The sequence below is a fragment of the Octodon degus genome, unplaced genomic scaffold, assembly GCF_000260255.1.
Source record: "Octodon degus isolate 3935 unplaced genomic scaffold, OctDeg1.0 scaffold00028, whole genome shotgun sequence".
In the NCBI taxonomy this organism is placed as follows: domain Eukaryota; kingdom Metazoa; phylum Chordata; class Mammalia; order Rodentia; family Octodontidae; genus Octodon; species Octodon degus.
In genome coordinates, this window is record NW_004524604.1 from 20116084 (window position 1) to 20142006 (window position 25923).

General features: G+C 46.8%; 1 protein-coding gene across 4 annotated transcripts in view; it reads right to left on the minus strand.

Annotated features, from left to right (window-relative positions):
• The window catches only part of Pxylp1 (2-phosphoxylose phosphatase 1), a 75721-nt gene extending 50017 nt beyond the window's left edge, over nucleotides 1-25704 (minus strand). The window contains exon 1 of one of the 4 annotated variants that reach the window (XM_004629293.2): nucleotides 25617-25704. The gene's annotated coding sequence lies outside the window, so the exon portion shown is untranslated. Of the gene's footprint in view, nucleotides 1-14236; nucleotides 14303-25159; nucleotides 25587-25616 lie in introns of those variants that run through there. The other 3 variants (XM_023713051.1, XM_023713052.1, XM_023713053.1) reach the window with 3 other exon arrangements.
• Nucleotides 25705-25923: the final 219 nt, after the last annotated feature.

Below are 25923 nucleotides of genomic sequence, written 5' to 3' on the forward strand. Positions count from 1 at the left end.
TTCCTATTACATTGTGGTAAACACCATTTCTGAACTGAAAAGGAACAAGATTATGTTGAAGGCATTTTTATAAGCTACAAGCCCACTGACAAAGATTTCCAGAGCCCCAGTGCTGGCCTGTTTTTTGTTTGTTTTTTTTTTAAATCTCAAAAGAACTAGAAATGCCATATCAGGCAACACTCTTGGTCTCAGGTCCCCTTCAAAGGATATGTAATTTAGGGTTTTAAGTATGATCATGGCTGCTTGAACAAAAATGAACATTCAATTACCTTTTCTTTGGGCAGCAGAATATCATTACTAGGAATAGAAAGATGGTATTTAAAAAAATGCTTTGGGTATATTCTATGCTTTAATCCTTTTTTAGACATAATCACTTTGGCCTAAGTAAATACAGCATTATATATTAAAAGAGCCCCCAGGCAATTATAAAACAAATATAAACCAAGCAGGGGTGAAAGCCTTATTTCAATAGTCCTCCCTCTCTAAGGTCATCTCAAAGTACAGTTTAATTGAAAATCAAAGATGTTTGGCTAAAAAGAAATAGGTCTTAAAGTCTGATGACAATGGATGAATTCCAGAGCCTCCTAGAAAGTTCAGGCAGCAGGACAGGTACCTGGGGCAGGACACTGAGTTCATGGCAGTTATTTCTGTTCCAAGGTTCCCCGGCTAATTACTAGTCTAAGTACTAAAACTTGAAGCCAACTGATTGACTGATTGATTGAGCAATTTCTTCATTCATTTGATTCAAAATAACATACTTCCCAAGAGGGAAGAGGTGTTGAGCAACATTCTAAGTGGTAGGGACACAGGCCACAGGATAGAGGATATACTGCTCAGCTATCCTGACGCTCACAGCTGAACTGTGGGAAAGTATTTATAGGAGAAATGATGTAAGACCTAGAACTTGCTTTGGGGGCTGGTGAGAAGAATGGGTGATATAAAACAGGCAAAACGCTGGCAATTCTTGAAGCTGAGGGCTCTTTATATGATCCTTTCTGTTTCTGTGGATGTCAGAAGTTCAAAGGTTTGGGTTTTTTAAAGTTTTACAAAGTTAAAAATAAGAAAGCTTAGTCTGGTTAGTAAAGTAATGAGCAAATGGATCATGAAACTATATGAAAGTGGGTCATGGGGAAGAGGCTAGGTTTGGGTTTCCTGGAAACACGGAGGTCAGAATTCAGCCTTGAGGAGCACAGAAAAGGAAGCTGGTGAATTTGGGATTGTATCTGAAAACAAAATGAACAGAAAGGCAGCTTTAAAGTTAGACTGCACTGACGGCTAGTGATGAGGTGGGGTGTTGTGTCGCTGGAACCAGGCAGAGGAAGGAGATGGGTCAGTCCAGGCACCACCCAACAGTGCCCCATCTGCAGATGCACCGTGCTGGGGAAAGCTCGATGCTCAGAGGCCACACACAGCCTGGCCCAGGTCCCGTCTGCAGCTCAGCCCCCACTGGCAGGGCCTCCTTCCTTCTACCCAGGCCACTAGACCTACTGACCCAAAGGAGACCTGTAATCACCGGCCCAGACAACATTATCACTGATTCACACTGCTTCCCAGGAGCCCCCTCCAGGCACAACGCCAACTGATCTGAAGGCCACAGCAGGAGGAGTGCTCCGATCCCTGGACTGGCAATAGTAAGCAGTGCCAACTTACAGACAGTCCCACTTGTGGGCTGAACCCTATTTCCTAGAGTCAGGTCCTACCTCTTCCCAGTGTCTGACCACCTTTGGAAATTCTGTTTGGAACAGACCCACCCCTGGACCTCTCAGCAACATCAACTTCTTTACAGTGCTTGGGAGCCATGAAGGGGACCTGCCCCTGCACATTATATGCTCTGCCCCTCAGCTGGCCTCCCCAGGAAGCTCTAAGGAGCTCTTCTCCTGAATAGGAGCTCATCCTGTACTCTAAGGCAGTGAGCATGATGTAACCCACAACACTCAGGCCCAGACACCACCGGCTAGGGGAGAACCTGCAGACTGGTGGCTGAGCTGATGAATGCTGTCTATTAATAGGTCCCCATCCAGCCCTGGAGAAAGGGTAGCTTGGGGCCAGGCTTTCAGGACCTGCAATGACCTGGCCACACCCTGAAAGTCCCACCTCATTCTCTTGTCCTGTCTTTCCCACAGAGGTAATTATATGAGTGAGCTCAGGGGTCAGGTGGCTAGGCCTAGGACTCTGCTTTTCCTTTAATGAGTCAGTTTCCCCACTAGGAAATGGGAACAATCATAGTGCCCACCTCAAAGACTGGGTAAGGATTACTTCGGATAATATGTGTAAGGCACCCAGCACAACACTGCACTCCTAATAAGCTCTTCATAAGTGTCAGTGGTGATTTCTCATAATAGTTGAACATGCATTAGTCACATGGGAAATGTGACCCTTCTCTTTCCCTATCTCATCTCTGCTCCTGGACCCCCTAGTCTAGCAATAGAATACCCACAGGCAACACAACAGCAAGTCAGAGTCTGAAAGGTTTCAAATATCACTTGGTTCAAGTCCCTTGGTGATCTGAAGAAGACATGTTAAACTGGCCCAAGGGCCTGGGCTTCACATTTGTACAGTGACACCAGGCGTTCTGCTTTTGTTGTGTTCCTCCTTTGCACTGTAGCACATACCCCATGTCTGAGGTACTCTTTTCTTGTTGCTGGGACAAATACCCGACACTCAAAATGAAGGAAGGAAAGGTTTTTTAGCTCACAGTTACTGGAGCTTTCAGTCCATACTCAGCTGGCTCCAAGGCAGACAGGCACATGGCAGAGGGCAGCCGTTCATGGCAGTGGAAGGCAGCAAAACAGCAAGAGCAAGAGGGAGGAGCAGCGGTGACAATGGCTACAGAGAGCAAGTCTGTCTCCCTTAGGTTGCATTCAGGCTCTCCACCCCAGGCTGGGCGTAGTACTCACACCCATAATCCCAGCAGCACTCACACCCATAATCCCAGTGGATCATGAGTTAATCACAAACTCCAGAAGTCCACCCCATAACTTCACAAGGCTTTGGGGGACAACTAGATACAAACCCTAACATTTCACCCCCAGACCTCCAAAAACTCATTTTCATCTCTTTATGCAAAAGGCATTTAGTCCATCTCTAAGACTTGCCAAAGCCCTAACAGTTTCAGCATTGCTGAAAAGTCCAAGTCCCAAGTCTTCTCCAAGATTTAAGGCAAACTTAGCTGTGAGCCCCCATACAAATGAAAAGTTAAACACTTCCAGTGTTCAAAGGCACAAGATAAACATTACCATTCCAAAAGGTACACACAGCAGATACCAAACATTGGGACCAAAGCAAGTCCAAAATCCAGAAGGGCAAACATTACGTCCTATAGTTCCATGTAGAATATCCAAAGCAATCTGCAGCAAATTGTGAGCTCCGTGTGGCTCCATCCCTAAGACACTTCTAGTGGTTGTAGCTCCCATGACTTCTCTCTCAAGCCTGCTTTGCTCTCTTCTTTCAACTTCTCTTAGATGATCTACATTTCTGCCTTTTCCAAACTTCTGGGGTTTCCACTGAATAGGCTTCTCACTCGTGGCTTTACATGCTGCCCTCTCCGGCACACCACCTGGCCTCCCAGGTCTTCTGAAATCTAGGTGGAAGCCTTCTTAACCTCAGAACTCCCGCATTCTGCAAGTACCTAAAACCAACGCCATGTGGATGATGCCAAGGTCTGCTGCCAGCCGGAGCAGCAGCCAGGCTTTCTTCTGTCTTGGCTGTAAGAGTGGAGCACCTGGATCACTGAGCACTTTGACCCTGATTCCCAGGAATAAATTCCTGGCTGGTGCTATTCTGGAACATGGTGTGGCCGCTGCCACCATTCTGGAACATGGGGCTCTGTGGCTTTCCCCTCAAGGCAAAGTCCCTCACCCTTGCAATTCTGAGGCTGCAAAGGGTGCAGACCTGCTGCCTTCAGTGATGCCCTCAGGCCATCCTTCTTGTGTTCCTTCTTGGCAATGGAGAGCCTCTCAGTTCTACCCTTACATTACACAGCTTTACTGCAGTTTCCTTTCTGGCCAAACTCACAACGTTCTAAATCATTCTGCTGGGCTCTTTGTTTTTCACTCTCAACATAAATCTGACTAAAAGCCCCAACAATGACCATGCCACTGTCTCAATATTTGACTGCCTTGAGATTTTCTTTTGAAAGATTAATCAGTCTGCCATGCTTAATCTCCATCACAGACAAAGTCTCTGGACACAAGCAAAATTCAGACAAACTTTCAACCAAGCCATAATATCCGGAGTCCAACTATCAATGCAGTTCTTCTTCCCAAAAGAAACCTCCCTAGCCTGGTCTTTATAGGCAGGATTTCTATCAGCCTACTGGTCTTCTGAGCTCTGTCTAGAATTTCCCATACAGAACAGACGAAACTGTTCCAGCGCTTCTCTTGTAGGTGACATCTTCAAACCTTTCCTATCTCTTCCTCTAAGCCATTCCCAAAAGCTTATAATCCACATGGTCAAGTTTAGCCACAGCAATGGCCCCACTCTCAGTACCAAATTCTGTCTCAGTTACTCTTCTTTCGTTGTTGGGACAAATACCCAACACTCAAAATGAAGGAAAGAAGGTTTATTTAACTCACAGTCACTGTAGGTTTCAGTCCATACTCAGCTGGCTCCAAGGCTGAGTAGCACATTGCAGAGGGCAGCAGCTCAAGGAAATGGAAGGCAGCAATACAGTAAGAACAAAAAGGGAGGAGTAGCAGCAACAATGGCAACAGAGAGTAAGTCTGTCTCCCTTAAGTTGTACTCAGGCTATCCACCCCAGGCTGGGTGTAGTACTCACACCCATAATCCCAGTGGATCAGGAGTTAATCACAAATTCTAGAAGTCTACCCCATGTCTGCATGAGGCTTTGGGGGAACAACTAGACACAAATCATAACACCCCATGTGACAGATGCCTTGAACAGGCCCAAAGGTCTATTTTTGCCTTCCTCTTACAAACAGAACCTCTTGTGGTTTAGTGAGATACAGTACATGATGACCCAGCTGGGGACTGTATTTCCCAGACTCCTTTGCAACTAGTTATGGACATACAGTCAAATTCTGACCGATGAGTTATGATTGGTTCCAGATAATCAAAAGGATGCTGTCTGTCTCAGACCATCCTGATCTTTATTTTTTCCTCCTTTCCCATGCTCTGAAATCCTGGTGTGATGAAGAGCCAGATGTACATCACTATATGGATGAAGGACAATATACCAGTGGATGACAGAGAAGAATACTGGATGACCCCCAGAGGCAAGGCTACCCATCTCCCTGACCGCCTATCAGCTCAAGGTGTTTGGAAGAGAAAAATCAATTTCTAAACTTTTAAAATCACTGTTTTAATTTCTGTTAAAGCAGCCAAACCAATATTTAGTCAAAAATTGCCATTAACTCTACAGAACAGCAGTCTCCTTTTGGGGTCTTCCTCCACAGATGTTATAAATAAGTATCCTCTTTCTGCACTGCTTATGATAAACAGAACACTCAACCACTGACCCACCTGAGCATCACTCTTATGTGTGACAAAAATGAGACACAATCACGATACTCTTTATCCTTTCAGAGCTTTATTTCTTTTTTAGAATTTTATTTCTTATTTTTAATCTTTAATTTCTTTAACTTATCTTTAACTTCATTTCTTATCTTTTATCTTACCTGTCTACAGGTAACAGAAAACCCTGGTTGATCTCAAGAACCTGACCAACATGCTTGGTGACAATTTACAGGGTTAGGACAGCAGCTCAGTGGAACATCAGTGACCCAAAGGCATCACTGGAAAGCCCAGATCATTCTTTCTGCTTGTTCTCAGTAGCCTTCTGTCTTTGTCCTGTCCCTAGCCCATTCTCTCAGGGTCATAATGAAATAACCGGAATCCCAGGCATCACAACCACATCTGCCAATGTGCAGAGGGAGAGGGCGAATCCTGTGATCTTTACTTTGCTAGAAGCAGGGAAGCCCGTCCCAGAAGCACCTCCAACAGACTTCCTCTCACATCTCTGGCAAACGTGTGTCTCATGCCCGGGCCTACATCAATCACTAGCATGGGGAACAGACCACAGTGACTAGGAGAAACCAATCAGGATTCACCTCCTGGCAGGGCCCATGCAGGAAGAACAAGGGAGGAGGGCAGCAGAGAATCAGGGTTCCTTATGGATCCAAGGAACAAAGGGATTTCTGTGACCACCCACAATGGAAGAAGGTTGACAACACACACAATTATTCTAGAAACTTATTCACACATGCAGGCATCTGAGGGTGGTACTCACACCTTTCAGATCCAGTAATCAAAGCCCATATAATCATAATTACATGGTTAAAAAACAGCAGCGCTGGTTGCTCAGGTATAATTCAGTAGTGACAAACAGCAGAACAGGAGCCTGCAGCCTGTATATGTTCTACTAGCAAGACCTTTTATTCTATATTGTACATGTTTTTAAGAATATGTGGGATGAATTATTTGTGATTTCTTTCCAAAAAAGATTTGTGGCTGATGATCTGCAGATTCAGTATTTTTAAATCCATGAAATATTAAATATTTTTCTTCGTTTGTGAACTGTATGTTCCAACCATTTTCTCTTTTTAAGTGTATTTTTTCAGGACACAGTTGTCAAAATGGTAGAGAAGTTTTCAAGACCAGAATGCACTGAAACAACTAATTCATCAAGCCAGAATTTTCCCTTTTATGTACTCTTCAGTTATTTTTTTCTGACATTTTGAACAAGACTGTGTTGCATCCAATTCTTCTATATTGCTCTTTCTTAAATTTTAGAAGTAGTTACATCTGAAACTGACATTCTTATTTTAGAATCTCAAGACCAACTCTAAGTACTTCAACAAAAAGGAGAACATACACTTGGCATGATTTACGTACCACAAAACCATTTTAAAAATATATCTTTTTTTCAATTTTATTTTGCAAGCAAACTATGTCAATTAAAAGTTTCTTAAAATGTCAAGGAAAGCACAAGAGGATAAATAGGCAGGCTGTAAAACTGGAAAAGTGGTGTGTGATGAAGACTTGCATGATCAAAGCCCTATTTTTCAAGGCAAAAGAACTCTATAAAGCCCTGAGAATCACAGATGTGTGGTGTGACTCAGGCACCCACGAAAGCATGGGTTACCAAGGCCTTCTGATACCTCTTTTTTCTGATGGTGGTGGTAGTGGTGGTACTCAGGAGTGAACTCAGGGCCTTCACACTGAACCATGTTCTCAGATTTTTTTTTTTTAAATTTTGAGACAGGGTCTTGCTAAATCACAAAATTGCCTGGGCTGGAATCAAACTAGAGGTCATCCTGCCTCAGCCTTCCAGAGTGCTGGGAATAGAGATCTGGCCCACCACACCTGGCTCTTCCACTTGCATTTCAGTACTACACGGAGATAGGATTTTGCTCTGGATGGACATGAGTATGGGAACACTCATGCCTGACTGTTCATGCCTGCTGATGCAAGGCCTTCTGCCCAGTGAGCCCTGGTAAGCCAGAGCACATTCACCTATAGAGCTGTGGCAAAACCCTGTGCTCACTGCAGGTCCACTGTGCTCTGGTCAAGATAAGGACTGGGACACGAGGTACTTTATAGATCATTATCTCTGCCAGTGTGGGTGGCAGGAACTCCATGGCCTTAAAGTACTTAGTGGGAGGCTGGCATTGTGGGTACTGGTACAACAATGAGCCCTTCTGCCTGTGGAGGGGGTCAGGTGTGCAGCCCCCTATTGGGGAGGCCAGGAAGGGGTTGACACGGAGACCTCTCCATGTGTTGAGACCCAAGGACTCCCTCATTCAAGTCTCAAAACAAGCTTTTAAAACATTTTTTTTTGGGGGGGGGGCTCCTTTGCACTTAAAAAGTGGCAAGAACAAAAACACAGCTAAGAGTGCTGTGACACAGAGTCTCAGATATTTAGTTTGGGAAGGAATATGAATTGTTCTCTAGTTCTAGTTCTCTGGCAATAAAGTGGTGAATAACACTGTTATAAGCCTCAATGCTTAGAGTCAGCCTAAAGTTGTAATAAAGCACCAGACTCAAGTTCACTGTGCTCAATGAAAAACCTGGAAGACGTCATTGACAGAAGTAATCTTGGGAATGCAGAGAAATGGGCAGCTGCGACCCTGGCTTACTCATCTATTTCCACAAACTTAAGCTAAGTGAGCAGGTACTTACTCAGTATTATCATTATAAACTAAATTTCTTAGTATGTATAATAAATAGCCAAGAGTTTTCCTGTATAGTGCAGAGGGTTGTTTCAATAGCCATCTTTCAAGGTCTGTTGAGTTCATGGTTGTCTGCAATTTTGTGTGGTATGAAAAAAAAAAAAAACAACCCACAATGAAGGCTGGCCAGATAGCTCAGAGGACTAAAGTGCCTGCATAGACAAAACGCAGCGGCTGAGGTTCAATCCCTACAGGCCGTGCTGGCCCCGCCCCTGTGGCATGCTGAGACAGCAATTGAGACTGGGCATGATGGTGCACACCTGTGATCCCAGCGCTGGGGAGGCTGAAAACAGGAGGATCACTGAGTCCAATCTAGCAGTAAGACCCTGTACGAAATACATTAAAAAAAAAAAAAAAAAATGTTGCATACCAAAAAAACCACCATGGGAGGAATGTTTGTTGTAGATTCTGTTTGATACTTTGTGTTACGAACTCTGTTAAGCACAGGAAGCTGATTTTGCCCAATGATTTTGTGGTAATCAACCACAGATTACTCATATCACTAATCTTTCTATAAGTGATTCAATCATGATAGAGACTGATGCCTCTCTCTCTTTTTTCCACTTATGTATTTGGTACAGGGTCTCACTACACAGCTTGGACTCACAGTGATCCTCCTATTTTCAGCCTCCCTAGTTCTGGGATTACAGGTGTGCTCCACCACATCTGGACTCGGTTGCAGGCTCAGCATGCCCCAGGGGCTGGCATGGCTTGTGGGATTGGGGATCAAACCCTGGTTCCTGCGCTTGCCAAAATAGGTGCTTAGCCTGCTGAGCTATCTCACCGACCCTGAAGCTTCTCTGAGACAGGAACATACCTAAAAGCCTTTGTTTGTAAAATAAAGATTCTAACAGATTAATTTAAAAACATACATATTCTTCCTTAAAGAACTATCTTCTATAAATTTTCCTGGCCCTTTAGCAGTTTCCTATAGTGCTCTAGGGATGTCATCAACCAACGCCTACAAACCTGTACCTGTTCATCCAGCCTTCCCAGAATCCCTCACACTGTGTCCCCCGACTCCTGACATCACTCAGTTCCACAGAGGAGCTTTGCTTCTTAGGGGCAGAGGGTCGGTGTCTATGCATATCTAGCCAGCGCAGTGGGTCAGCAGGGTAGGTGCCTGGGGTACTAGTCTAATGGGGACATCAATAACTCCCACAAGAAAGAACTGGAGTGAAGAAACCTATGCCTCTCTAGGGCTGCCTGGGGAAGAGGGAGGTGAAAGCCTCAAGGGACGCTTGTGAGTCAGTACCCAAGGCCATTAGATGAACTTCTCAGGAGAACTCTGCAGGCTGAGAAAGGGAGGGAGGTTTGAAGCCGAGGCTAAAATGCTCAGAGCAGAGAATGACAGTGTGACGGTTTGAAAGCATGTCTACAAACTATGACACCTCCTATCTTGAGAAGATTCTAAATTCCCCTGAGCAGACCCTTGGGACTACCTTGGTGAACAGAATATGTGCAAATGATGCCGCATAACTTCTGAGGACAGAGGTAGATTTATGGTGTCTATCTGTGTTTGTCATCTGACTCCTTCTCTGTCTCTCTGTCACTTGTATCGGAGCCCTGAAGCCACAATGCTAGAAAACCACATAAGAGGTCACCCAGATACAGGAACGCCCCAGCTGTCCTAGCTCCCAGCTGTTTGAGTTCTCCTAGCCCGGGACATCACACATGTGAATGGTGATTCCAGACCAGGTATGACCTGAATAATTACTGTGTGAGACATCTGAGTAGGAAACAGCTGGTTGGCCCAATCTACCTACAGAGCAGAGGACAATGGCAACATGATGGCTATTTTAAAGCACCCGATTTGGGATGGCTTATTATGCTGTAACAGTTAGCTCCATGGGGCTATGGGTTTCACCAATCTTGCACTCTGCGTTTGTATCCCCACTGTAAGAATATGCTTGGGCTATCATGAGTGCTCACCCAGGATGTTTTGAATGTATGAAGAGATGAATGAGCAGAGCAGAAGTTCCATCCACTACGATTACTTCCTGTGCCTTCCTCCGCCACCCTACTGCCTCTCCTAGGTCTTGCCACCTTTGCCTCTTGATCATTCATCCATCCCAGCTCAATGGTTGCCTTCTCAGGGAAGCTATCTTGAACTCTCCTTCAACAGCTCCATTCTGCCTAACCCACTCAAGTTAGCCTTTCTTGCTCCTTCACCACACTTCTCAGGACTATCATTATTTAATCAAATGACCATATTGAAACTCCTAATAGGCCGGCTGTTTCTTATAATGGGACCTTCAGGTATGTGACACCTGTCCACAAGTGTGTCCTGTCCCCACAGGTGAGCAAGGCTTACCATAGAACTGCCTGACTGAATGTCAAAAAACTTCTGAAAACTGAGAGCATTAAGCCAATCTCATTACTAGAAGGTGCTAATTCTTAGCAAGTTTTTTTTTCCCTATGGAGCTGGAATTGACCTCCAGCTCCTAGCCATCCTCTGCCATGCTTTCCAAAATCACGCCCTGCTCAGCTGCACCACACAGACACCAGGCGACCCAACAGGCTCCCCCAAACTAGTCTTCTCTAGGTTTCCACAGCTAGGCAGAGAAGAGCTAGAATTTGAAACTATCCGTTCAGATTTGCCACTCAAATCTCAGGTAGTAGATTTACTGCTACTACCCTACTCTACCTCTTCTGCATTTCTGCCAGTATCAGATGCTCTGAAATCTGCACAATCCCTGTCTAAACAAGAAGAAACAAAGCCAAGTGCTTTTCACAGCCAAACACACGAAACAGGTTAAGATTCCTAACATTTAACATAGACTGTCCATATGTATTTAGAGCTCTTCCCAGTGATATTTGAGGGAACTCTTTGGCAATTACCTATGGGATGTGCCCCAGGCCAAACAGCTAATTCAGATTTAAATTTAGTTCTGTTTCCTAGATAGTTCCCATGCCAACTGTCTGCAGAGGGAGTATGCTCCTTAGGCTTTCCTTTCTTTCACACTATTTGTCATTCCTAGGATTTTTTGGAGATCAAGGACAAAAATAAGGCATGTTCCAGGTGACCTGCAATAGTTCAGTAGGATGGGGACCTTGACTAGAGCTTTTGAAAACAGTGCAATGACAAAGGAAAATGTCCCTGATCTACTGTGAGACAGAACCATGCATTCAACAACTCTATATTTTCTTTTTCTTAAATGTGTATATGTATGACATTTGTGGAAACTCAAATGGAGAGCAATACATATTTTAAAAGGCGATGAAATTTCTCACCTTTCAGGTTGGCAAAAAATAAGATTATCTCTCGTGAATATAAGTCTCTAAGGGAATGAATTCTTTCATCCATTGTTGCTGAGCAGGTTAACTACAATGGTATTTGTGAAAAGAAACAATAAACACATACTTGTTCTAAAACAAATACATAATACCTTTGGCCTGATGAATTAGTATTCTGGGTATCTAGCCTACAAAAATGGTTCTTCTAGGACACAAATCGTTAGGATCCAGGATAAAAAATTCAAAAGCAACTGAAATGTTCATCCATTGGGGAGTGGCTGGAAAATGTTTGTCCACATAATGGGACACAAATTCAGCCAGAGAGAGAGAGAGAGAGAGAGAGAGAGAGAGAGAGAGAGAGAGAGAGATGGGTTTAGGTGTAGATGTGAACAAGCTTCTAAGAAATATCAAGTTAAAAACAAAAGAGAAAGATCAACAGAAGTAGTACCATCTTGCTAAAACTCATATTTGCTTCTCTTGGTGTGTATATGCGAATTTCCACATGTAAATTTATAGCCCCCAAATTAACTGTGGTCATTTCTATTGTGCAGTGAGAATGCTTTTCAATAGTGACAAAGGCTTTTAATGTTTGTACAACGTTGAGCACAATTAAAAAATCACATTAATAATCGGAAAACATGACATTGTTATGTCCAAGATGCAAGGTACAGTACAATACATGCAGTGTGATCTTGACTATGTTAAAAAGATAAGGGATATTTACAAAGATTGGGCTGCGTGGCTGAGGCAAAGGTGGGAGTAGGGTTGTTCTGTGTGCATACCCTCTGGGATTTTGAGAGACAGTGTGCCCTAAGTGCTATGAGTGACAATGGTTGTAATGGTTATAGGCAATCTTAATTTTCTTATTTTCTGTATTTTTTTTAGGGAAGGGTCTACAGGGTGTTCAGGGTCTCACTACTAGATTGAACTCGTAGTGACATGCCTGTTTACAGCCTCCCAAGAGCTGGGACTACAGGCACTAATTTTCTTTAAAACTGCAAGATTACTATTCATCAAGAAGGTGCTGGGCTCCTGAAAGACTAATTTCTCAGTTATATTTTCTGCAGGTCTCATATTTTCTTTTTTTCTTTCTTTTTTTTTTTTTTTTTTTGCGGAACCGAGGATTGAACTCAGGCCCTTGTGCTTGCCAAGGAAGTGTTTATTCCACTGAGTCATCTCCCCAGCCCCATATTTTCTTAAACAAACATATATTACTTTTTTTTAAAATCAGGGGAAAAGGCTGTCAACACTAATTAAATTATTTTTAAGCAATATAGGTAAGTAAGATCTCACAGTGAGCACACGATAAATTATAGAGACCAGTGTTTTCAGGACAGTATCCCTTTTCAAAATTCAAGGCAACACAGAACTTGATGTGTAACTCATGGTTTTTTTTTTTTTTTTTTTTGTGGAACTGGGGATTGAACGCAGGCCCTTGCGCTTGCCAAGGAAGCACTTATTCTACTGAGCCACCTCCCTGGCCCTGATGTGTAACTCAGATAACAGCAGAACCGCTTAGGCTTACAGACAGGAACCTCCTGCCCCACTAAGTGGTGACCCCATCCACCTGCAGAGCCCAGGGCTCCAGGAATGTAGGAGAAAATGCACCCCTCACCCTGAGGCTACAGTGCCTGGGGCTGGGAAGTGAGGAGCACTGCATGCTGGGATAGCCAGAAAGGGCTGCAAGAGGGGCAGGAAGTTTGTGAAACTCAAAGGGCAAAGGGATGTTGGAGGGTCCTCCTCAAGTATACAGGTTTTCTTAGGAGAAGCAGTGTGAACAGTGGTATGGGGCAAGGGCCCAAAGCCCACTCCTCTGTGCTGCTCAGGGCAGACAGGCCTTATCCAGTGACTCATCAGGGAAGAGGGTAAGGACGGCTGGGGCCATTCTAGGTTCCCGAGGGAGTAGGAGCCACTGAAAGTTGTGGAGCACGTGGTTGAAGTTGTAGGATGAAGTTGTAGAAACGTCACTCTCAAGCTGCTGATGGATATACACCTGCGTATTCTTCCTGCCCCCAAGTGACGCCAAGACACTGGCACCAAGAAGACACCCTCCAACCTTCTGGGCCCTGACATTTGCTTATACAACTGGTGGGCTTTGCCAAGCCTGTACTGTGTTCAATCAGACCACGTGGCCGGGCAGGCTGTGATCTTCCTATAGCATTATCCCCAAGCACACGTCAGGGGTAAGGGGGCAGGGGTCCCCGAGATTCAGGCCTTTTACTCCACCACTTACCAGCTCATGCAAGGATTGCTGTTGCCTCACATGTGACAATTTCATTTACGTATTAAACAAATATTTACTGAGCATCTACTCTAAGCCAAGTACAGCTACAGAAGCCAGGGGCCAGGAGATCAAAGCAGCCCTAAAGCACTGCCCCCATGGAGCTTCCATGCTAGGGGGATGTGACCTTACCTATCTCAGGAGCTGTGGAGGGGACTCAGTGGGCTATGTCCTGGGGAGCACTGAGGATGGCAATAATCTTTCTTTTCTTCGTTATTATTCACATTTCCTACAGAACTTAGACCAAAAAGACATTCAATAAACACCATCAGACTGATCTGAGTCTGTCTATGGATTCAGAGTAAACCGCCTGGAAGCAAAGAGCCATTCAATCAGCCCTGGGCTTCCACTAGAATAAAGGTTCTTCTCTCTGTACTGTCAAGTGCACAGTAATAAACACAGCAGCTGAGAGGCAGAATGAAGGAAACCACCCTCGGGGCCATTCATCACAATGAGGGGAGCTGACAGATTTGCTGAACTCTGGCTCAGCCCTCGTTTCCCTGGGGAGAGGAAACGCAAAGCCCGCTACCTCAGGCGGTGCTCACCAAGTCAGCTGAGGTCTCCCACCTGCGCATGGAGGTGGGCACCGAGGGACTGCAGGTCAGCTTCTACCAGAGCTGACCGATAGGCCCATCCTTTGCACTCGGCCCAGCCTGTGGCAAAGTGCAGTACTCCGTGGATGGATGTCGAGTTAAACATCTACTTCAATGTGCCCAGGGGGGAAATGTGTTATGAGCCTGAGGCCAAAATAGACAATAGGCACAACCCGGCCACCTTCCTATGGAGTGGCCGGAGGTACTGGTATGAATCCAAGGGAGAAAAACATGGCGAGCCAACTTTAGAACCACATCCCCAGGTCTCCAAGAAAGTGCTTCGTCAAAACTCTCACTGAGGAGCACCCTGATATGCGATGACAGTTCCAGCTTTCCTCACCAACTTCATGCTGGTGCTGTGGTGCCAGACTATTTTTACAGTCTGAGTAATGACTGGGCAAAGGACCAGACAAGAATCGGAGACACAGGTGACATGGGGACAGGGCACGAGAGCTGATGGTACAAGTGACTGGACCCATATTTTCCCCAGCTTCCAATAGCAAACCCTTTAGAACAGGGATCCAAAGAGCGATCGAGCCTTCTTCAGACTCTGGCCCACCAGACCCCGAGTTGAACTGGGACTGCAACAGCATCTGCCTCAGCCCCCTCAGGTCCTGAGCACAGCATGCTGGGTGGGCCCAAGGCCAAACCACCCAGCTCTGTGCTAGCACACTGCACTTGCATGCCCCTCTCATCACCTGGTGCCTGTGCTCCACTTGCTCTCTTGGCCCAGATGAGGGCCTGACCTGCTTAATTCCTGCTCCTTCACCCACTGAACTCAGATGGCACCTTCCTCAGGAAGCCTCTAATGCCAAGGCTGGTAATAAATAGCCTGAGCCTCCAGAGTCTGCTCCTCCCACAATACTCATCGGCACTAGAGTTTCCTTGCCCATATCCCCAAAGGCTGATGGGACAGAGCAGAATAAGCAACAGAATAAGCACGTGCTCAGTAGGTGTGGGGAGGGAGCGAGGGAGGGAGGAAGGGAAGAGGAAAGGCGGGAAGGAGGGAAGGAAAATGGACGCTATGTGTAGAGAAGCACCTACTGTAGTAACCTACAACAAACTAAGGAATAAAGCACTAAAACCCAACACTGGTGGTGGATCACACTTCAATGTTTGCTGGAAACATTAGCAGGAAATAGTAAGAAAAGGATTAGAGTGGGATTCAGATGGCATTCTGCCATGTCCCTTTCCCCCCAGATGTGAGATGGGATGGGGGTTGAAAAGAAAGAGAAACTTTGGATTGCCAGGTGGGCACCGGACAGGCTTGGTGGCGAAAAGCTGCCATGGGCTCCTCTGGCCTCGGGGAGCTGCAGGCCATCTCCCCAGGGTAATGTGAGAGTGCTGAGGTGGATCGGCCAGGGCCCATTCCCATGTTAAGGGCATACCCTTGGCCAAGAAAGAGGCACAGTGTGGACTTCCATTCTCCTGTCAGTTTGCAAAGGTGGCACTTGAGCAGAGATTTAGGACAGGCAAGGGATATCCTGAGGATACACACTCCTTTATGACTGAAATGTTTCAGCAAAACTTTCCTTATCATGGAAGGCAGCTCCAGTTGTCCATCAGTATTTATTCCTCCATGAGTGAGTGAGACAACCGAGGGCTGCAGGATCCTGAATACACCCAGAGCGCAGGCCCGGGGAGTGAGTGAGACGACCTGGGGCCGGGGATCCTCATTCGACCTAGGCTACAGGCCCAGCATGGAACCCTTCAGCAGAACTCCCTGCAAAGAGGCTAGAGGCAAGACCCACCCAGCTGATTCAGGAGCAGATCATCTTGCCAGAGAGACACAAAGGGTTCAACTCTAACGGCTGCAGCAGAAAGAAGTGGAGCACAGCAGCCAGATCCAAACAACACCCACCTGGAGGAATCTGAACTTCGTAGATCCAGACCTGGTGCTAAGGTAATAACTCTATCTAAGCTCTACACCAAAGGTCAGGACGCAGTGGTATACAAAATGACAAAGAGAAGGAACAAAATGCAGTCTCAGGCCTTGAGTCCACCCAATACAAATGCAGAAGACACAAGCACTGAGGAAAATGGAAATCACACACGAGATATCTCTGAAATAATAGCATTGACAGTAAAGAATCAACTGCAGAAAGGTACAGAAAAAATCAGATCAGAAATAATTTTGGAACTAAAAAATGTAGTGGTAACTATAATCAAAGAAGTACTAAGTGCTTCTAAAGAATACACTGATAAAAAAAATAAAGCAGAATATAAAAATGATGGAACCCCTGAATAAACAATTTAGGAAAGAAATAGAATCTATGAAACAGGTTCAAAGTGATATACAGGAAATTAAAACCTCAATCACAAGCTGGCAAAACTGTTTGCGTGAAAGTGAAAATAGACTTTTTGACCTGAAAGACAGCATTGCAGCTAGTGAAAAAGTAAGAAAACGTCTCTTTAAAACAACTAGGATGCAGGAAAAAATAATTCAATACCTGCAAGACGATGCAAAGATGAACAATGTGAGGCTAATAGGCATCAATGAGAATGATATAAAAAGAATATGGGCAGAAGTAATAGAAAATTTCCCAAATATGGGGCAACAATCTGACATTCCTGTAACTGAAGCATATAGAACTCCAAATAATATCAATCCAATGAAAACCACACCCAGACACATAATAATCAAGATCCCAGAAATTCAGCATAGGAACAGTATACTAAAGGCCGCTAAAGAAAAGAAACAGATCACATTTAAAGTATTTATTCCTCCTTCCTTGCTAAGAGGAACCTGATTTTGGAGGGGACCATGCAGTACAAACTGGCTAGTACTGAAATCATCTCTTCCTCCTAGGTGCGGGACTACACTGCACTTCCCAGCTTCCCTGTGGGAGGTGTGGCCAACCGAGTATCTGGGGTAGTGATTCTCACCTCTGAGAGTAGCCCACAAAATCCCACCGCACGGCAACCTCCATGTTCCTTCCTCTTCCAGTGACTGGTACAAATGAGTGTGGCAATTTTTGCAGCCAGGGTCCCCACAGCATCCCAAGGGGAGAGCGTGTATACAAGCTTTCCTGAATATGCTGGCCTAAATATGCATGTGGAGCTCAAGGCCAGCGAGACTCTGTCTCGAAGAGACAAAAAATAAAAAATATTCACATGGACCTTTTAGCTGGGAGCAACATCACACAGTGCTGGCCTGGAAATGTTGGGGCCTTGATTTCAGCAGTTTAAAAAACGAGTAAGGATACGCAGGGAGCCCATTAAGGGACCTGAACATGGGTTTCCCTGGGTACACTGTGTGTGGGGGGTGCTATGCACACTCAAAGGAGGCAAAGAAGCGCCCCAGGGCTCAACGCGGTGATCACAGGAATCTGCTTGGTGTCTTGGGGGAAAAATGTCTGTTTTCCTCACAAAAGGTACCAGGGTGAATGCCTGGCAGCTCCTCTTTTCTAAAGCAGACATTTTGCCATCATGAAAAGGGCAAGGAGAATAGAAGTGTCAGTCTAGACATCAGCGGATGAAACCAACACCAAACCTCCTCAAGCTGCAGGCATCTTGTTACATAAGGAAAACAAGGCCATATTTGCATAAGCATCCACTGGGGGCTGTTACTCCTAGCCAACAGGCTCAGAACTGCCGTGCTTTGCACTGCTCCTCATTCCCTCACCCAACCTTCACTGAGGCACATTCCTTTCTCTTTTTTGGTGGAGCTGGGGACTGAACTCAGGCCCTTGCGCTCAGGCAAGAGCTTATTCAACTGAGCTATCTCCCCAGCCCCTGAGGTATATTTCAGACGAGCTGGGTGTGACCACTACTCTCCAGGAGACAGGCCCTGGAGCAGACAAGAATACAGGAGAACAGGCACGTCAGCAGCGACAGGATGTCTCACAAGAGCGTAAGCCTAGGGCCACGGGCATGCACTGAGCCAGGGAGGTTTTTTTTTTGGTGGAACCAGGGCTTGAACTCAGGTCCTTGCACTTGCCAGAGAAGCGCTTATTCCACTGAGCCATCTTCCCCGCGCGCCAAGGAGTTCTTGACTCCTTTTCTGGCTCTTGGCTCCCAGAATAAACATTTTCCAAGCTAAAAGCAACTGAAAAGAATGCGCTATCTTCAGCCAAGCCAACTGCAATTACTTACTGTAAGCAGACGCGCTGAACACCATCAATTAATGTAGCTGCCTCAAGATAATCAGCAGTCATTAGAGCGAGACACACAAAAAGAGAAAATCAAAAATCATATGCTGCTAACTTTAAAAGGCTGAAGATTATGTGAATGTGGGTGAGACGGGCTTGCTTAGATCCTCCTTGCCTGCTGACGTTAGTTGTCTCCTAAAGTACGCTTTTCAAAAAGACAGTAATTTTTCACCTTGAAGGATGGAGCCAGAAGAAATAAATAAATAAAATCCACCATCTACATTATGACCTTTGACCATAAATGCTCAAGTTTTGACTTCTTCAGATCTTTGTTTCCATTAAGGATTGGGATGGAGACAGACAGACTGGCGACGAGGGGACCTTGGGTGGTAAATTAAGGGGCAACAGGAACCAGGTAAGTTAGATAACCTGGGGGGCCCTCTGCAAACTAGAGAAAAGGTATTCCCCTTTTAATTCAATTCATCTTACATACAAAAGAATGGCATCATTTTCCATTTATGCGTATAGGGCATCATTTTAAAAGACAGGCAAAACTTCACTTTACTTCGAATTTTGGTAGTTTAAAAATGATTAAAAATGAGCAGGGTACCCATGAAGGGAACTGAGTATCAGATTCCCTCCGTAGAGTCCAGGGTGTGCTAACCCTGCTCAGAGGAGACAGGGAAGCGCTCCAGGTCCTGCAGCCTATGCCAGCTCCGTGATATGACATGGCGGCAGGTGCTAGTTGGGCAGGCAGTCTGGACAGAGTGTCTCTCTGCAGGGTACAAGGAAAGTGAAGAAGTAGAGAAGCCAGGGTGAGGTCACAGGAGGAAGGAATGCATTTTCTAGGATAGGTAGTAAATCCAAGCCTATCAACATTTTGGGTCAAGAAGATTCTGGCTATGGCAGACTCAGGAAACCTGTGAGACTGGCTTCTTGTCATTGGTTGGTCCCCTCTCTGCCCACACCTGCAGCTATCCCAGTCCTTGCCCTGAGAACCAGGTCTCTGGTAGTATCAGGGGCTCTTGGGGCTGCTGAAGAGGCTGTATAAACAGTGCCCAAGGCAGCGTTCCATCAGCTGGGACCAAGAAGAGCAGTGCCATATCAGGAGTAAACTGTCTATGATCTCTTGGTGTGCTTCCCATCCTCAACCTATATGGTAGTTTAAACATTAATAAAGATAGTTAAAACATTAAGCACCAGCTTGTGTTAGGCACAGAGCAGTCAAAATGAGTTGCTTGTTTTAAAAGGCAGGCAAGGTCCTACCACAGCAGCATGTGTGGTCCCATGTGCTCGCCCTTTGTTTCCCCAGTCACGGTTAGCTCCTTCTGGGCCACAACACAGCCCTTCCAGGCCATAGCAGGTGGTCAAGAAGAACCTGTAAGTGCCTGGAAATAATGTCACCACTGTCACACATACCCTTCATTGTGACCATAAGACCAGTATCCTTTGCTGCATGAGGACAGAGACCATATGTGTTTTGTTCATTATCCTATACCCACCACCTCCGTGTAGTTGGCTGACCCAAAATGTACTTGGGAAAAGTTAATGAACGGCAACAGCAGCTAACATTTGAGTAGCACATATGTGTGATGCGCATTCCAAGCCCCTGTCATGCATTATCTCATGTCAGCTTCGCAAATACCATTACCATCATGTATTATCATCGCCCCAATTTTACAAACAGGAAACCAAAGCAGAGATGCCAAGTAAGTAGCCCAAGGGCACATGCTACTGATGGTAGATCCAGGATTCAAAGCCAGTCTGACTTCTACCCAACTCGTGGGCCACAGGTTGGACATGCTGATCTTCACTCCTAACCTCTGTACTGGGCTAAATTTACAAACAAACTTAGGTACTCTAGGATTAAGGAGTCACCAAGAGAACTGGCCAAATAGCTCAGTAGATTAAAGTGCCTGCAAGCAGGATTCAATCCCTGGGCAGTGCTGTACCCACCCTGCCCCTGGGGCGTGCTGAGACAGCAATTGAGACTGGGCATGGTGGCACGCACCTGTAATCCCAGCTCTTGGGAGGCTGTAAGCAGGTGGATCACTACGAGTCTGATCTAGTAGTGAGACTCTGAACATCCTGTAGACTCTTCCCTAAAATTAAAAAAAAAAGTAAAAAAGGAGTCACCAAGAGAACCGCTGACACCCACAAACCCCAAGGAAGCCTTCTACAGGGCTTCTTGGCCATAACACACACACACACACACACACACGCATGCACGCACACACGCACACACACACACACGCATGCACTGCTTTCATGTGTTTGACCTACAGAATATTCTAAAGATAACTGATATCTATGTTTACCCTTCACTGGAGACCACTTGTAATTTTCAAACAGTTATGTAACCACATCTGTTTATGATATAACTACAAGAGGAATATTCAACTTTATTCTCGGTAATTCTCAGCTCAAGAGATGTAAATTCTAGGGAAAGACTTTAACCCCCCAAAGTTCCATTTCTCCAATTCTAGGTAGATCCCAGACTTGGTAAGAGGATCCAACAAGACCATGGACATCGTTGCCTATTTAAATGTTAAGGTACTGTAGAAGGACAACGTAAGATCAGAACAACTAGTATATTTCTGAGGTGCCATATGTACCAATTTGTCAAAGTTTGTGTGCTCTTCTCATCTATACTTTTAAGAAAGTTTGGGTTTCTATCGCTCCATGTTTTAGTAATGATATTTAAAGTGTAATAGTGGACTATTCCTGAGCTTCTAAATATTTCTGCTATAACCTTAATAACTTTTTTCTGTAACCCAATGCCTGCAAGACAGTTTTATTCTAACTTCAGATTCTCCTGTATTTGTGGATGACAAGTTAGCAAGCAAGAGTTTCATTTTCTTTTATAGTTACAGTGTTCAGAATGAGATTGTATCTCCAAAGGGTTGACATTGGATCCAAGAATGGAGGCAGGCTCAGGAACACAAGAAGGGGTTTTGTTGGCTGGAAAGATTTGTGTCTCTAAATAATTGAGGGGTAGGACAAACTGCATTCAAACTATTTGTAAATGTGCTATAAATGATGGCCCTCTCCACAATCAGAAATGGAGAGGAAGGAGGAGTGGGTGTGGAGGTCAAAACCAGATACAAGAACTTTTGCTTTAGTGTCTTTTAAAGCTTTGGTTTCTATGCTACTGATTATCATTCTCCCTAAGGAAGCTGGTCATACAAAGAGTCACAGCGGGTGGCAAACAGAAGACAAAAAGATGCCCCACGTGCAGCAGCACCATGAATACATACACTGGGGAAATGACTATAGAAATACAAAGAGAATTTAAAAATTCCAACAGTCTCTATTACTAGAAGTTTGAGGGTCCCAAGCTCTCCTCCTGCACAGACTTCCCAGTACTGCTGTTGCCCCATTGATGCACTGATGGGGACATAGAGGAAGAGGTGGAGGGTTAGGTGTATGCATGGGAGGTTGCCCAGCTGAGAATCCCTAATAGGAGTACCTCCAGTATGCAGGAACTACTCCACAAGGCAGGGCCAATTCTTTTTCAATGCCTTTCAATCATTAACTTCTTCCTGCTCTTGGGATTGGTCTAACCCTTAGTGGAGATTGACCTTTTTACCAAATCTAGTGGATTCTCCAACCAAAGTCCAAGAAGGGTCAGAGGAGCCTGCAGGTTACAGGATAAAGAAGACAGCAGGGGTCTGTGGTTCAGTTAGGTGACCATGGCCTTCCCACTTTTGGACACAGAGTAGACTCTGTAGTTTATTCTGGGTTCACAGGCTCCTCCTCACGGCTGCCTGCAGTAGTTCCAGGTTGAGGGGTTCACTGGGCTGTATTCTACCTGTGAGGCTTCCTAGCAGGTCCAAGAAGTGGCCCTCTACCTTCTAAGAGGCCGTTCCTTCTTCTTTGTCTACTGCACGCAGGTGTACAGACCCTCTGATCTGCTTCTCCTTTGGGTAGGCGTGAGGTGGCTCCTCGAGCTCATACCCTAGACCAACCTGGCTCAAGCCACTGTTCCCACAGGGAAACAGCTCAGTGCTCTCCAACTCTGCTAAGCCCAACTCTTAACTGGCTTTTCTGGCCTTCTAAATACCAGAATGGTGGCCTCAGCAAACTTTATTTCAGGCCACTGTGGGGCTGTTTCTCTTATCTCAATGACTTCATTCTTAATGGTAATGGCCTTACACACACCAGAGTGTGGGCATACTTCCTTACCCACCAGCCAAGAGCCCTGTACTTATGCAGGTTCTGGGCCTGAAATCTCCCTTCCTAACACCTCAAATATTTCCCCATCCTTTCCCCTTCCCCCTCCAGATAGTAGTATCGTTCTCCTTTTCTCTCTCACTCACAAACTGCAGGCATTAATTAAACTTCTTCTAGAAAACAAATTTTTGCCAGCTGCAGGAATTCTGGGTTACAGCCAGACCTGAAGACAGACAATCTGGGTAATAAAGATAAGCCTATGACAGCCAGGGGCAGCGCAGGTTCCCACATCCATTCTGGGTTCTAGCCTCGCCCACATTCCTATAGAAGGGCATACAGATACCCTAACCCCCGCTTTCAGCTGTGCTCCCTCCTTTCATATACACAGAAGAGTTGGATTTTGTCTCTTCTGCCATTACAGCTTGGCCACCTCTGACACACGAAGGCATGTCCCCAAATAACAGATTTCCCCCACCCCCACTCCCAGCTAGAGCTAGGAGCCACACCACCAGCCATGTGTGAGAAGGGCCCTCCTCTGCTCTCCATAGGAAGCTTGGGGTAGACAGGACCCTCTGGAATGACACAGTGCAACTTTAAGACACCAGTGGGGCTCTGCAACTGACCTCATCCTCTCCGTCCCTGTAAGCATCTTCCCATCAGTGGGCAGGGATAAGGTGTAGAAGAAGGCTCAGGTCGCAGCTCAGGGCTCTACAGGTTAAGTTCTGGTGGGTTCAACTCTTAGCAGGCAGCCTTAGTACCCCTTCAGGTGCCCAACACCCTCTGGTTCCTGCTTATGGGATAAGAATAACTGACTTCCTTCTAGAAAGTTCTGGACTCCTTGCTGAGGTTATAGATCTGGCTACTAGAGCCTGACTTGTATACTGATCCCTTACCCACAAGTTTGCCTCTAGTGAGATTTATTTATTTTATTTTTTTAAACTTTTTTTTTAATATTTATTTATTTATTTATTTAGTGTGTGTGTGGCCAGCTCAGCCCACCAGGGGGCGGGGGCTGGCTGGCATGTGGTGCTGGGGGATTGAACTGCGGTCCCTGTGCTTTGCTTAGCTTAGCTTGTTCCAAGTAGGTGCTTTAGACCACTGAGCCATCTCACCAGCCCCTCTAGTGAGATTTTATACATTTAAATCTGTTGAATTTAAGGGTAACGCTTTGAAAAATGTACAACATGGAAAAAAATACGTTGTAGACAGACTGATTCAAGAGGGAAAATTCATTTTCTTATTCCAATACCACTGGGTACAATATTAGGCGGGAGGTGCTAGGAAGGGCCCTGGGGAGATGGCTCCACCGCATCCTTGCAGCTGCTCTTGGCCAGTGGGAACTGACAGTCAACAGTGCAACACAGTGTGGAGCAAGGCGATGCCCAAGGGAACTTGTAGACACTCAGAGGGATCCCATTGGGTGCTTGTCCGAGGCTAATTACTTTTGAGCTAATTAGGAGTGCAACAGATTGACAGATAAAAGAGTCACAGCTGGGGAGAGAGCAGAGTGGCTTAAGTGCCTGCCTGGCAAGCACAGGGTGCTGAGTTCAATCCCCAGTACCCACCACCCAAAAAAGAAGAAAAAGTCACAGGGCAGTTCCACAAATGCTCAGAGTGCTGTGCCCTGGAAGCCAGGTGGCTCAACCTGTCCCTGGTATCCAGCCACAGCTTCTCAGGGCATCCATGATGGTGCGCTGACTAAGAGCCAAACCTGAAAGAGAAGTACCCCCTCCAGCCCTTTCTCAAGTACGCAATGAATTCAATTCAAGATTTAAGGAAAGCCTCGAGAAGGGGTGGGGTGGATGCACACACTAGCGTCCTAGCTTCCAGGCTGCTGCCAAGTGTTCCTGCCACTCTCTAGGGACCAGCAGCCTCTCCAAGCCATCTGCTCTACACCCTCTTCCCATAGACGCCTGTCCGGCACCAATACCTTTGGGGAGGAGGAGCTGATGCCAAATCCCTACTACAGCCACTTCCGTTTGAAAGGGTGGGCTGGGCCCGACACTGCCTGCTCCAACTGGGGGAACATCTCAGGCCTGCTACAAATAGCAACAGATGTCCCAAATCCCAAGCTGTGGAACCCTCCAGAATCCCCCTGCACCATCCATCCCACACTCGGCATTCACACCCCATGTCCCTCTTGATTGTACTTGTTGAATGCTTAGAAAGCATCCTTGACTTTTCACAGACACTGGGCACCCAGATGGGGACAGTCTCGTTTCCCATGATGTCCCTTTGCAACCCAAAGACTAAAGCGGGCAAATATGTCTTCACGTCCTCCCGCACCGCTAATCTTTACCATGCACAGGTACAACCTGAAAACAGATACAGCCGCCAAGAAAAGCAACCTGCTCAAGCCAATTCATCCCCCCCCCACGCCCGCCCCCGCGTTTGACAGACTGCTTCTTTTAAATATCGAGACAAGAACAACTGCGCCAGCAAAAGCAACAGGGCGGGGGGAGGGGGGGGAGGGAGCACGAGGTTCTACCCTGAGCGCTCCGGAAGGCTGACCTGCGCGGAGCCGCAGGTAAGCTGCACCGGGCGCCGGCCCCACCCCACGGAAAGGCCGCGGGGAAGTTGCGGCTGCTTTCTTACCTGGAAGCAAGCGGTTTGGGGCTCCCCAGGAAGGGATCCCCAGGAGCTCGGATTCCAGGTGGAATCGGGCGGCAGAGCGCGGGGGCTGAATGGGACCGGGTTGGGGTGCGTAGTGGCACCGAGAGGAGGCCGGGTGGGCCGGCGCGGTTAGAGAAGGCGAGACTCCCGCGGGAGTAGGCGGGTTGAGGCGTGTGGACAGCAAAGGGGATTTGCCGGCGGGTCAGACGGCGCCGGCTCGGAGAAGGGGCGTGGGGGAGTGGCCTGGATAGGGGCGCGAGCGTGGGGCTGGGTGGGCGCAGGGACAGGGAGGGAGCTTAGTGGCCGGGTTCAGAACCGGAGTGGAAGCCTCCCTACCGCTCTACCACCCGCGCAGCTGGGGCTCAGCTGTCTCCCAACACGGGACCCTGGACGGCCGCCCGCCTCCAGCCTCCGCGCGCTGGGCGAGCGCCGTACTCACCGCTCCTAGTCCCGGCCCAGGTTCCGCCGCCGCGCGCCCTGCTCGCCGCCCGCTGGCCGCTCGTCCCGGCTGGAGGAGAGGCGAGGGCGGTGCGCACCGGCCGCCGGGCCGCGCGGGGAGCCGCAGCGCCCCCTGCCGACCTCGGCCAGCGCGGGGAACTGCCTGCAGCGCGCGGATCGCCCGGAGCTCCGCCCCGGGACCGCGGAGCGGTGCGGGCTGGAGGGCAGGGCGCGCGCTGGGACTGGGAGCCGAGGATCCCGGAGAGGCCAGGCGCATCCGGGACGCGGGCGGGGGTCGGAGCTCCCGG